This window comes from Dromaius novaehollandiae, chromosome 8 (genome assembly GCF_036370855.1).
Source record: "Dromaius novaehollandiae isolate bDroNov1 chromosome 8, bDroNov1.hap1, whole genome shotgun sequence".
NCBI classification, from domain to species: Eukaryota; Metazoa; Chordata; class Aves; order Casuariiformes; family Dromaiidae; genus Dromaius; species Dromaius novaehollandiae.
In genome coordinates, this window is record NC_088105.1 from 42063808 (window position 1) to 42077003 (window position 13196).

General features: G+C 40.6%; 1 protein-coding gene and 1 long non-coding RNA gene across 2 annotated transcripts in view; one reads left to right on the plus strand and one right to left on the minus strand.

Annotated features, from left to right (window-relative positions):
• Window positions 1–13196, minus strand: part of NEGR1 (neuronal growth regulator 1) — a 307368-nt gene that overhangs the window by 200085 nt on the left and 94087 nt on the right. The gene's annotated exons all lie outside the window — the stretch shown is intronic.
• Window positions 1371–4671, plus strand: LOC112982242 (uncharacterized). The gene is made up of 3 exons (XR_010390341.1): window positions 1371–1667; window positions 2591–3180; window positions 4416–4671. It is a non-coding gene; the product is annotated as an uncharacterized LOC112982242 (long non-coding RNA).

Genomic DNA, 13196 nt, shown 5'->3' on the forward strand with positions numbered 1-13196 from the left:
ATGTTTTCTATTACTGCCTTCTCAGAAAACTCCTGTCACATTCAAAGGTGTTGTCTTTTCGATGATCTTATTGGGATTCTGAGAAATCAAATTTCAAGTCTTCTCTTCGAAAAGAAAAGCCAAGTCTTCCAAATGAAGACCAATAGCAGTACTAGAGAGCCATGACAAAGATTTTAATCTACAAGAAACTTGCTGTTTCCTTGAACAAGAGGGAAAGGACAGTTCCCCACGGAGAACATTAACGGTTAGCCTGGAGGGGTGCCAGCGGTGCCCCTTACTGCTGCCCTTGACTGGACAGGAGGGGAAAAGGGGAGTCTGGTCGTGGGGCGGTGCTCTCCAAGAGGATGCCTTTCGCCGTCTCGCTCACGTGAGTCTCCTAACCTGCCCAGGCCGCTAAGCAGCCTGCGAGACTGTAACTAGAGTTCCTTCACAGGAAAAATAGTTTGGTTGCTTTCAGTTTTATGTTCATGCGCATCTATTTTTGAGGTAAACTTCCCTCAGTAAGCAAGAAAAAAAAAAAAAAAAAAAAAAAAAAAAGGATCAGGAACAAGTCATTAGTTACCTTTTAAAAGTACTGCTATAATAAGTAAATGCGTTTAAATCCCAGCAGAATTCCAGTGTTGATTTCTGTGGAGGCAACAGTCCCAGCTCCTTGTGGAGCTTAAACCTACACTAGAAGTGGCCTAGATATTACAGTGATCAGATAGATCAGGAGTTCGGATTTTCCTGTCCTGGGTAAACTGGCAGCTCTAGCAGCACCATGTAACATGGCACTGTGTGAGCACTGGCTCAGCATAAGATAACCAACTCACTCATAAATGCCCTTTTCTTCCATTCTTGTTTCTTTGGGGGATTTTTCAATCTACTTCACTTAACATTTGTTGATTTTCCAGCCTAAACTTACATATATAATATATTGTAACTGAATTGTTGCCATTTTAAGTAGTATTTCTTTCTTTAATTGCAAATGTAGAGATTACAGATCTCTTTGAAATCAGCCATACTTGTTATTGTTAGAGCAGGCTCCAGCTAAGACTGGTGCATCTGCAAGCTCTAGGTCTCCTGGAATATTAAGGGAAGCATCCAAGTTTGAGTTAATGATCTATTATCCACAGGCAGCCACTGTTAAAGATTACTCCAATAAAGAAAAATATATTTTTTCATCTTCTTAATATGTGAATTCATAAATTCACATCTTAAAACTCAGTTATCAAAATAATGCAAATCCAATGGGCACTTCCCATATCATACAGAATTATCTTCTGGAAATGCACGTTTTACACAGACTTACCAGGTTCACAGCATTAGGGCTCCTTTGTTTGCACAGGAGTTAAAGCACGGCAGCTAAGGAGCTTTCACTCAGCTCTGTCTCCACTGAGCTGTGTAGAGCTGTGCAGGTTCCAACCATATTTACTTAAGATTTTGCCAAAGGTACTATCCTTCTCCTTAACAAGCTTCGCTAAGCTTTTACAAGCACATGGTGATTTCTGCTTGTTTCATTTAATCTGATGGGATGAAGTTCTTTTACCTGTACTGGAAAATAATTGCTTGCCTATCTTTTGCAGTGTTCTCAAATCTTCTCCCATGTGGCTAAAGCAGATCCTTCAGCCTGCCGGCCTACGTTCTGTAAGATGGATGTGCTCTGTGTTCCCCCTCCTGCTTCCCACGTGAGGAAACAGGATATTATGTTATCTTATATGCACTGTATGCAAACTAAAAACAATAGAAAATACAATTTCAGTATGACTTGATCTTGGAAATCAGTTGCAAAGGTTACGAGCATGTCAGCCGAACAGGCAAGCTAGCTCAGGAGCAGGAAATCAGGGATACAACGCCCCAGGCTGCAAGTCAGGGGATCTTGGTTCTATTCCTGGCTTTGAGACTTTAAAATAAACATTTTTCATGCATAAATGCATTTACCTTTTAAGTCAATGGGCCCTTTTGAAAATGTTACCCTACACTTTTATGCGCTTCTGCTTGCTTTCTGATCCTAGGTTAAATTTACTTATTTGGATTGTAAACTACTTTAATCACTGAAGAATAGACTGTGATACCTTTGTATTGGGAAACATCTTCTTTCACATCTTCTGAGAGAGATACCAAAGCAGAAAAAAGGAAATGTTCAAGAAGTGAGCCCAGGGATCTCTGTGGAAATCTAACACTGATCATTAGCATGACAAAGCCATATTCCTACACCTCATTTGTATTTGTTAGTCAAGACTTATGCGTAGTGAAAACACTTCCACAGTTCAGCACATCTCTGCGTACTGTTTGTCTTGAGAAACGATATCAAACATCTAACACCTCAATGAGAGTGGATATGCTATTTTTATAATAATTCTCCAAATAATACATCTCAATTTTCATTATGGACCAAATTGTACTTTAAAATAACACTGGAATAAAAAAGTCTGTTGTTTTTTTAGAGGTGCATTGTTTTTATACTAACATGAGCAAGATTACATTCATTTTTCAGAGTATGTATGAAACATTTCTCTCCAAAAAAGATAACACTACTTGTTTAATTAGATATCAATTTATCTTAACTAGCATTGTGTTTGCTTGGCTTTCTATAATTTTTATGAAGAAGATGGTGAAAACTGATGAACCTTAGTGCTCTGTATCCCCCGGATGGCAGAAGATTATTACAGTCTGGGTGCAAACCAGAATCACCCTCTTAAGTCTCTAATCTTTACGAGGTAAGCCTATATATTTCTGCTTGCCTAGAAACATGTAATGAAAGATCTGCGTCATTTACAGTCAATTTTAATAAACTTTTTATTTATATTTCGTCTAGTTAAGAATGTGAGCTAATACAGTTAGCAGCTTACAGAAGTCCTGCAGAACTGGAGATAAATACAGTTGTATCATGGTAACAAAGATGTGTCCAGGTAATGAAAAGAATTAAAAAATGAGAGAAAAAACAGAAAGGGGGGTACAAATGATCCTCAGAATTGCTCCTTCAGATCCAACAGATCCACCAGGAACACAGGAGGAAAAGCCATCAGTGAACCGACGACAGCGGTCACGTAGCTGCTCAGAAAGAGTTCAGTCCAGCCTCCAGACCAAGGGTACGAGGAGATCTCCCTGGCAGCCCAGCACCTGCTGAACGGAGCAATTACGGCTAGCCGGCTGATTTGCCTGCACTGCTAAACTGCCGGGAGAAGGCATGCAAACGTGGTATGTGCACTCGGTACCAGACATAACCTCTTTCCCACTTCACGCTCCGGTAGGGTCTCCAGCTCGGTGCCCTGACCGCGGCTGGCCCTGGTACCTCCAGGCGAGCAGCAAGCACGCAGACTAGCCGTGGCCGCAGCGTTTGGGACGTACCCGCTACCGCTAACGTGCCATCTGGGAAGCCCTGACTCTCCGCCTGCACAAAAAGCCATACACGGCTCACAGGGAATTGCTTTTACCCCTATTTCCTTCTTTATTCAAAGCACATATAGAAATCTTAATCACCTGTATGGCTTTGTTTTAGATTAGCCACAAGATACACAAACTCAAGCGATGTATAAAGATGTAATAGATGGTTAGAGAAAAGAGGTATAAGAATAAATACGCTAAAAGGCATACTCAAGTTAAAATAACAGATTACACGGTTGCTTAAGATAAATATGAACTTCTTGGTGAGTCACTAAATTGATGAGAATTTTCAACTAAAGCTGGAATTTTAATTCTGCCAAAAGTTTGTCAAATTAAAAAAAATCTTAGTTACAGAATATATGGAAATGTTGGCACTTTTGAAAAATATAAAGACTCTGACCTTCATCAGGCTAAAATATTTTAAAAGGACACTGAGCCTAGGAGCCCATTCTTTGAGACTTCTGTTTTTCGACTCTTATCGATAGACCTTAGAAAACCAGCAAGAGGATCTCCAAAACAGTTTTCACCTAGGCTGTGTCAGCAAAGAAGAAAACTGCCAATTACTTCATTATGAATCCCACTATGAAAATTTCAATATTTATCACCCTGAAGAGGTATCTCTTGCCTGTTAGCACTTACTGTCTAGGAGCCATACACTCACCCTGCCTTGTATTAGGGACAATGCAATGCATTTAAAGGGCTTTGGTAGAATTCTGAGCATTTTAGGTAACCGAATTTTAATTTCTTTATCATTTGAAATGATAATCTTTTGCTAAAGATTGTGTTATTTGTATTTTTTATAATTAAAAAAGCTATTATTTATATTTGGGTACATATATATATAATACATAGATACGTTTATAAACACACACAAAGTTTATTTTGTTCGCAAAAATCATTTTCATGATTTGCCTCCCTGTGACACAAGGTGGTATTTTCTCAACAAAAAGCTGAGATACTTAAGAGAGTGCCTGTTAAGAACTGTGCAGCTAAGGGATTACAATCTCATCAAACAAAGATGAGTTTCAGAGTAATCTCCTTTTTTCCAGAAGGACGTAATCTGACGGCAGACTACAGCCAATGCGACAGGGTCAGCCGTGGCTACGGGGGGCCGTATGGGGCCCAGACCACCCAGCAGCACAGGCAGCCCCGGCGCCCGACACAGCAGAGGTGTAGCACAGCACAGCGCGTTCTCCTGCTCCCCGACTCGTCCTGCTGCGGAGCCCTCGCGCCAGTGCCGGCACCCCTCACGCCAGCTCCGTGAGCAGGCAGCCCTTCTCCGACGGCCGCCTGCCTCCCCCTGGGCAGAGCTGGCGCAGGGAGCCGTGGGGCACACGGCGAGGCCCGGCTCTGCCTGGTGCCACTCACCTGTGCGTCTCTCCCTCCATCTTTCACTACCCCCGAAACTGACCCCACAGTTGCTACAAGTTTCTTTGTTTCTTTGTTTCCGTAAGACCCGTTTTATTGATGATCCTGGCTGGAAGTAAATCACCTAATAAACATGGGATGAGTGGCAGTTTTGTAATGAAAAATATGCAGTTTTACACTTATCTAGACAAAAGCATGGTTGTAGTGCATACACTCTCATAGCTGAATCTATAGTTCATAATCAATGCACAAAGCAAATCAGGAGAATTTTGTTTCCTGGGCTTTGCTCGGTTGCAGCCATCAAGCTAAGTGGTATGGCAAAAAAGAGACAGTCACGACGGACAGTCATACATAAACCAGCAGTAACCTTGGTACAAAGCAAACCCAGCCAGGACACACCTCTGTCCTGACAAGGAGAGGAGATGCAGCACAGATGATTACGAGCCGCACCACTTACAGAGCCGCAGAGGAACGGGGAAAGCAATGGGAGAAAAGCACACGAAGGACGCGAGGAGGTGAAGGTACCCACCACAGGGCGAGATTTCCCTGTCTGTGGTAATACATTGGGAAACATCTCTTCTATTATTACAGTCCCAGTATTTTTCTTACATAAACATACTGCAAATACCTTTTTCGATTATTGGGTTGAAGTCCCACACAAGTATTACAGTAAAATTAGGAAATAACAGTTTCTACAGACATTCAGGCCAAGTGGCTGTGACTGTATTTCTCATCCTGCTTAAGACTATACCTGATAGCAACTCCTCCTGTTTTGCATATTCACTTTACACATGCCATACCAAAACCTCTGACTGATAATTGGGCTTGGGACGTTTAATCTTACGAGACGGGGTGATGCAGCCATCTACCTGGTAACCTATAGTCACCTACAGCATATGCTGTATCTCCGATAGGGGCTAACGTCCCTTAGTTTCCTATTATTAACACACCGTATCTATATAACATTGGAGAAGGGGAAGATTGCCCATATTTTGACAATATTTCTCTGTGCTCTGGATGTTGCTTATCACAGGTTACAGGACCCCTTATTTAAATACATGTGTCTAATTTAGTTATACACCTAAATTCAGACAGCCAAGTATCTCCAACACAGCTGCGCTGCAATCAGGAGGCTTGATTAATGTAGCTAGTGAGACAACAGTAGGGTAAAGACACAGCGGTTTGGAAACGAGGAGGCCTGCCTGTGCTGAGGCTCCTCTCTGGCTGCTGCGGCGGGGCAGCTCGCAGAGGAAGGATGTCTCCCCGTACCGGGGCCAGCGTAGTCCTAAAGCATGTCATACGCAACGCTAATGCACACGCATGTCCAGCAGCATGAAATGACTTGTTTTGAAAAAAATCAGGCTATTCAAGTGAAAGCCTCCAGTCTTCATCTGCTCTATTACAGAAATATTTCAACAAAGGTTTCTAAAAGAAATCAAATATGAAATTGCTGATGTATTTATTACCTAGCGCTTAAATTGGCCTCAATATTAGGGAAATGGAAGACAGAGAAGGCAATACAAATTTTTAAGAAAGGCTCCAGCAGCAATCAAATAGACCATTAAGTATGGCTTCCATACTGGGCAAATAGGTGGACACTGATGAAATACAGAATTAAGAGACATACTAAAAAACGGAGTTAACAGAAACAGAATACTTTCACCCAGGGAAGCAGTGCCGCACAAGTCTGTCAGATACCTTGGAAGGAGTCGGTGTCTGTAAGGATGTTCTATCTGACACAGCGTTCCTGGGCTTCTAGAAAGCTTCTAACATGATCTTCACAAAAAACTACAGAACTAAGTTGCCTAACACAGGAGGGAAGTCCTTCTTGGAGATTAAGAGACAACTAAAAGGTAGGAGACAAGGGGTAGGAAAACGGCCCTTTTTTCAAAAGCAGATGGTTATCTATGAAGTGCCAGTGAGGGCTCTGCTGGGATGTAGTTGAAATTTTCATAATCTGAAAAGGAGTAAAGAATAAGATGAAAAAGTTTATTGATGATGCACAACTATTTAGAATAATGTAAGCGGCTGTGAAAAGCTACAGAACGATCTTATAACACTGAGTCACTGATAAAATGGCAGACGGAAATTGGGTATAGATAAAAACAAAGTGATGCAAGTTGAGCAAAGCAGCCCTAATGATACATACAAGGTGAAAGGCCACCAAAGGCCCCAGATGACAGGGTCTTTATGGATACTTTTAAATACTAGCTTAATGCTCAGCATAAGGTACAGACTGGAATTATTTGGAGAGGCACTAACAACAATGGAAAATGCCATTATGCCAATAAAAAATCCATGGGAGAGCCACAATTTGCATATCTGGCAACCTATCTCAAAAAGGATTTAGAAGAACTAGAAAAGGTATGGAAAATGTGACAAGAATGGGTAACTAATTGGAGGAAGCTCTATCCAAAGAAGATAAAATAAAGCAGCATTCAGTCTGGGAAAGAGAGGATGCGTAACGGACATGTACAAAATCATGTACGGCAGCAAAGGGGAGAAATGCCAAACAATTATTTGTTGTTTCTCAGAATGCAAGAACAAAGGGTTGTCAAAAAAGGATTAGATAGTAGATGTAAAACAAACAAAAGACAGTACTTTTTCACACAGGAGGTAATTAAACTGTGGAACTCATTACCATGGGATGTTGTGTAGCCAAACATACAAATGGATTCAAAAAGCAATTAGACAAATTAATGGAAGAAAAGTCCATCAAACCCTATTAAGCACAAAGATGTATACCACTGTTGACACAACATTCATCATCAGTCCTAGCATACTTCTATGCTACTATGTTTATTTTGAAAATGTCATTTTCAAATCCTGACTATTAAGGCAGTACCTTATCTACAGCAGTAGAAATCTTAGGATAGTAGTGACAAGGCATGCATTAAGACAAACACATGGAACGGAGCTTTCTTTGTTTTCTTTTCCCTCTCTGAGCCACTATAGAGAAACTACCTATATGTAGACCTTGAGCTTGCTAATATGGAGGGGTTTAATAACAAAACAAAATAAAAGCTTTACTCAACCCCAAAATCTTTTAAATTAATTACACAAGAAAGAAAAATACTGAAAATATCAGGGATGCTAGGCTTCGAGAATATCACAGCCATTTCTGCTTAGGGCCAAACAAAAGTGGAAATCTTTACTAACTGTTACTGACCTCAGCTAAATTTCCTGAAATTGAGGTATGCCAATGAGGAAAGACTGCATCACTACCTGGAGGCCGGCAGGATATGGTTATCTTTCTTTATTATGTTGGGAAATGTAGTTTGAGGGCTCGTTATTGATATTTTTTGCAGTAACAATAAACGTTGTTTGTCTTTTCTTATTAAAGAAAGGAATTTCTGGATGGTATTGCAATAAGAAGATAATATATAGTTGGCACTTTCAAGAGCTTAAGTTTAATTTGCTTTGATGATAAAAAATTGAAGACTGGTCCTCCAAGACCAGCTATTGTAATTTCTTTCACACAGAAGCAAGGCTAGTTTTGTTCCCATTCTGTTGAACTAGTGTTGAACTAGCCATAGCATTGAGAGGGAATGGGACTGCACATGCAGTGAACTCAAGAAGAAAGCTATGCTTTATTTCTTTTAGCTGGTGATAAAATATTACTTTGCAAAGGTTTAAATCTTCTCCTGATTGTATTGATGAGATATACCAACCTATTTAGTGCAGACTCAAAATTCTGCAAATTCTTATTATGCGGTTATGTTTTGATTTAGGAGAAAAAAATCACAGCTATGGTTATTTTGGAAGACTTTAAAAATCACACTGAAGTGAAAACTGTTCTTGTAATTTAGAATCTGGACAGGAATAAAATGACAGCAAGTATCAGTCCTGGATTACTGACACTCTATGTGATGCCAAAGTTAGGCAAGCTGAATGCAAACTACTCTAACTAGATGCATCTTAAAACAAAATCTCCAGAGGAATAGCATAGGGAAGGGAAGCTACAGTTCCAGGAAATGCTACTCTGTGTAAGTGAAGAAGAATATTTTCTATTCAAACATACTGAGTATTGGACACTTGTATCTTAAGTTACAAACTCCAGCAACAAGATATGACTCTCAGACATGTACTAAGCTAAAAAATTAAGATGTGAAATCCAAACTGTGTGCCACTCGTGCAAACCTATTGCTTGTGTAAACCCATCACAGCAGATACTCCACTTGTAAGTTATGATCATATTTCTAGTAGAACGAAAATGTTTTCTCTTTGCCACAGTCTTTTGAGTTTATAAAAAAAAATATAAATGCAAAAAGAAATCCAACAACTTTATTCTCTAAGATTTCTTGACAGTCTGAATTTAAAATAAGTTTACATTTCTGTGTAGGTTTCTTTGGTTTTACAATATGATGTTTTTGATTTTCTAAACAGTTAGGAATATGACTTTTGCATAGATCTGGCACATAAAAATTTTAGATAGTTTTTTTCTGACATCAATGTAACGCTGATTAGAAATAAATAAAAATGCTTCCATTAAATTCAGTGTATATGGGATCAGACCACATTTCCCTTGTAAGGTAAAATCATTCCAAGGCTGAGAGTGAAACCATTTAATCAATTTTCTGGTCTTGAGTAATATCCATTCTGTTAAAAAGGCACCTAACAGTTGAAAATGTTGCCACCTTTGATTTGCCTATCTTACTGATTTAAAAATACAGAACATCACAAACAGTTTAACATGCAAATCTAACTTCACTGTAGTCCAGATGAACTGAATTGAAATCAATCGCTTTTTAAAAGGGATTAAAACACTGTGAGAACAACCATAATTGGCATTTTTGAAACACTTTACTAATACTCTACCATGAAAATTATGCTGACCACCAAACAAAAATCCTAGTTAGTCCAAAAGTCCTTATTAAAAGTATTAATTCGGTTCCCTTCACAGAAGAGATCAAAAAGCAAGTATTTTTGAAAGAAAAAAGTAAAAGAATATTTTATGGTTTATTCTTATTGGAAAGGCGTTTTAGCCAAGACAGATCTAACCTTTTCATGAAGGGTTTCTATACTGATTTTATATTACGCTATCTAGCAGGAAAAAGAGATTGATTGTAGACTTGTCTTTAAGTTTAATGAAACAGGTCTGTCATGTCGGTTCACCAAGGAGCTCATATTTACGTCTGAATGCAAACACAGGACAAAACCCCCCAGCATACTAGACCCACAAGGATGAAGAGGTTTATATTAGAAGTCTGCAAGATACCATATATGATGCTTTCATACTATGACCGTCTTCACATATAAGAGGAACAATGGAATAAACACAGCTCTGCGTATGTGGACTTCATGGCACGAGCTTGTCAGGCCTTGGGAAAATATATAGAAGGAACCTGGCTTAGCCAAAGAGATTCCTGATACTGATATTTGGGAAAACTGGGATCTAGTGCCAAATCAGCTTGGGTTTTTATCTGCTGACTGAAATGTACTTATACAAACAAAGTGCTCAAAGTCTAAGTTTTACGTCTCTGTGTAACGACTATCCCTGCATTTTTTTAAATGTCATTTTTAATCTTCAGCCTGTAATATGGTATGAATAATACGGTACAAATTTACCTTTGTGTCTTCATAAGAGAGCAATAAATGTTAATTGCCAAAAACCCGTGGCTGCCAAGCCACCTGGATTGACTATTCGGACACCTCGGAGTTTCAGAGGGATCACCACGCGCTCCTACAGAAAACCTCTTCTACTTAACCGTTCTTAAGGGAGCTGCTAAGCTTGTCCTAAGGACCCTTAGCGAATCACAGCCCAAGGGCAAGGACGGCAGTTAGGCCATGCAATGTGAAAATGACAGTGCTTCCATCTGTAGCCTTTCAAACTCTTTTCATTTTTGCTCTTCAAATTATTAAAAACGTCTCTGAAAGTCTCCAGAGGAAAGAGGCCTGACAGAAAAATAACATACACTGATTGCTAATGATGAAGCTAATCAACAGCAGTTTTTATTTCTTGCCCTCAACAGCCCATTTTCCTTTTTTACTAATTTGCAGACCAACACAAGTTTTGCAGTCTCCTCTTTTTAATAGAGGAACTACTGTGCACAATACTCTGAAACTTTCTTCCCTGATACTATTAGACTCGACCAATAATTAGAAATACTAAACCCCACTGTAAAGTCCAGCTTTGCAGAATTTTAACTTCTGCTAAGAAAAGAGGGATAGATACAAGAAAATTGTAGTTACCAAGGCCTACATTTCATATTCAGTCTCTCCCTCTTCCCAGGACACTCACAGAAAGCTTTGAAGTTGCCACCTATCAGCAGTGATTCAGGCAGAAATACTCCTTGTTGAAATAGATTTTCCCGGTTTGTTTCCAAAGCACAGACCTACTAAGAAATGCGCTTACACCTCACTATAGACATCTACATTTGTGTGCCCAAACCAGGAGTCCGGCTTCTGTTGTTTAATTAATGGGAAAGAGAGTTTCCTGGCTGAGTCAGAACATTTGCACAGACTCCTGTCCCACCTGTGGAGGTGACCATAGTATTTTAGTTTTCTGTCTCTCCTTCTTTGGAGCCAGGGACATCTCGTTTTGCAGCCACGTAAGGGCAGTTTCCAGGAGCCGGGGGGGCTGGGAGGTCAGTGCGGTGCGAACCGCTATGGGAAGCAAGGGGGCAGTTCGGACCCGGGGACAGGGGTAAGAGGCGCCGCGCAGCGAGGGCCACCCGCGCAGGGGGCAGCCGTGCGGGCCGCTGCCTGTCCGCCCTCCCGCTGCCTCTGCGCCTTGCGCTGCCGGGCAGGGTCCCCCCGCCTCCTCGCTGCCCTCGCCCCTGTAGCTGCAGGCGCTCGGGGACACTTGTCCTCCGGAGCACCCGCACACCACGGGGAGATGGGGAGGGGAGGACTGCAGCCTGGGGTGGCAAGCGGCCCCGGCGAGGTGCGGCTGGGAGCACGCGCGGTCCTGGCGCAGCGACGGAGGAGCTCCTGCGGCATCTTCCAGAAAACCTTTCCACCCGCCCTGGACTTTACTGACGCAGTACGGCACGGCTACATCCATTCTCACACTCAAAAGTAGTAATTTAGCATTCCCGCAGCGCATAGCATTCACTCTCAGACTGACTGAATGAATTAACTGTGATTAAAATTACTGTGAACACTAAATGAAATATTAATATGCAGGCATTTTTATGCAAGTTCGTATTTTCCCGTTCAGTCCAGACTGTGCAAGAACGCACAAAGAACGACATTCCCAGGAGACAACATGCAGTATGCTGTGGCAAAACTCGTGACACGCAGAAACTTTCTCAGTCTAGAGAGTTTGACTGACTGCAGCACATTCTCAGAAAATAAGGCTCTAAGAGATTAAAAAGTTGGCATTTCATATGTGTTCTCTGGAACATTTCTGTTTGAATGGAATTCTTTCCTAAAGAAAATATCAGAAAAGAGGATTTAGAATGACATTTCGAGTACTGCAAAACTTTCATTTTAAATGTACAAATTCCAGTATATGAGCTTTACAGCCTTACGGCTTTAATTGTTGATGTAAGCAGACAGGCTAGCTTTCAGCCAGAGCTGGAAGACACAGCTAAGTTACCACTATGTTTAAAATTTATCTTTTTTCAATTTAATCTTTTTCTTTCAATTGATCACAATCTTAGTTAGCTATTTAGCAGGGAAACAATTATCAAGATAATTATTTTAAAAGACTGGCAAATATTTCCAGATTATTGACATAAATTTCAGAAAGTTAAGAAAAGTTGAATCTACTCTGATGCAAAAATGTAACACATAAAACTGAATTTTCATTTCAAGAAATTGAGGGAAATCACTTGAATTTTGTTCTGAAGTCATCATGCTGGATATGGACAATGATTCCACAGAGTAGTGGATTTATTCTGTGCTTCAAGTATGATTTTCCAATTTATAGTTCTGGTTTTCTTGGCAGAAGATTCAGCGGCATAAGTTAGGATTGGGTGTCACGGGGGGTTTAGCAATGCAAACGTGACAACCTGATCAGTGTCAGCTGAGGACCTCCCTGATATCAGGGACCTAGAGAAAACTTGTAAACATGTGATGCTGAATTGGGTTACAGTGATCTTTCACGTTAAAAAGACCCTACAAGTGATGGTCTCCAAAACAGGACTGAGAAAACCACCTCAGCAATTGGAGCCCATACACAGCACACACCAGGCATTCCGGTTCTATGGAATAAAACAGAATTACACACGTTACTGAGAGAGGGGAACCAACAGCCCCGCGCACTGTCCTTTTTCCCCTGGTAGCCAGTTTGAAGTGATCAGTCCAATGTTTGTGAATTTCTATACAGCACAAGTAAATAGCCATGATAAATAATTATTAGCCAAAAAGAGATCAAGTTTCTAATACTAAACACAGTGCAGCAGGGATGTACTTTCTGCGTTCATTAGCTGGGAACCAATAAAGGCCTGGTTCTTGGGAGCATTACGTTTACAGTCCTGTCCATTAACCAGCTGTTCCTCTCTCCTGACATCAAG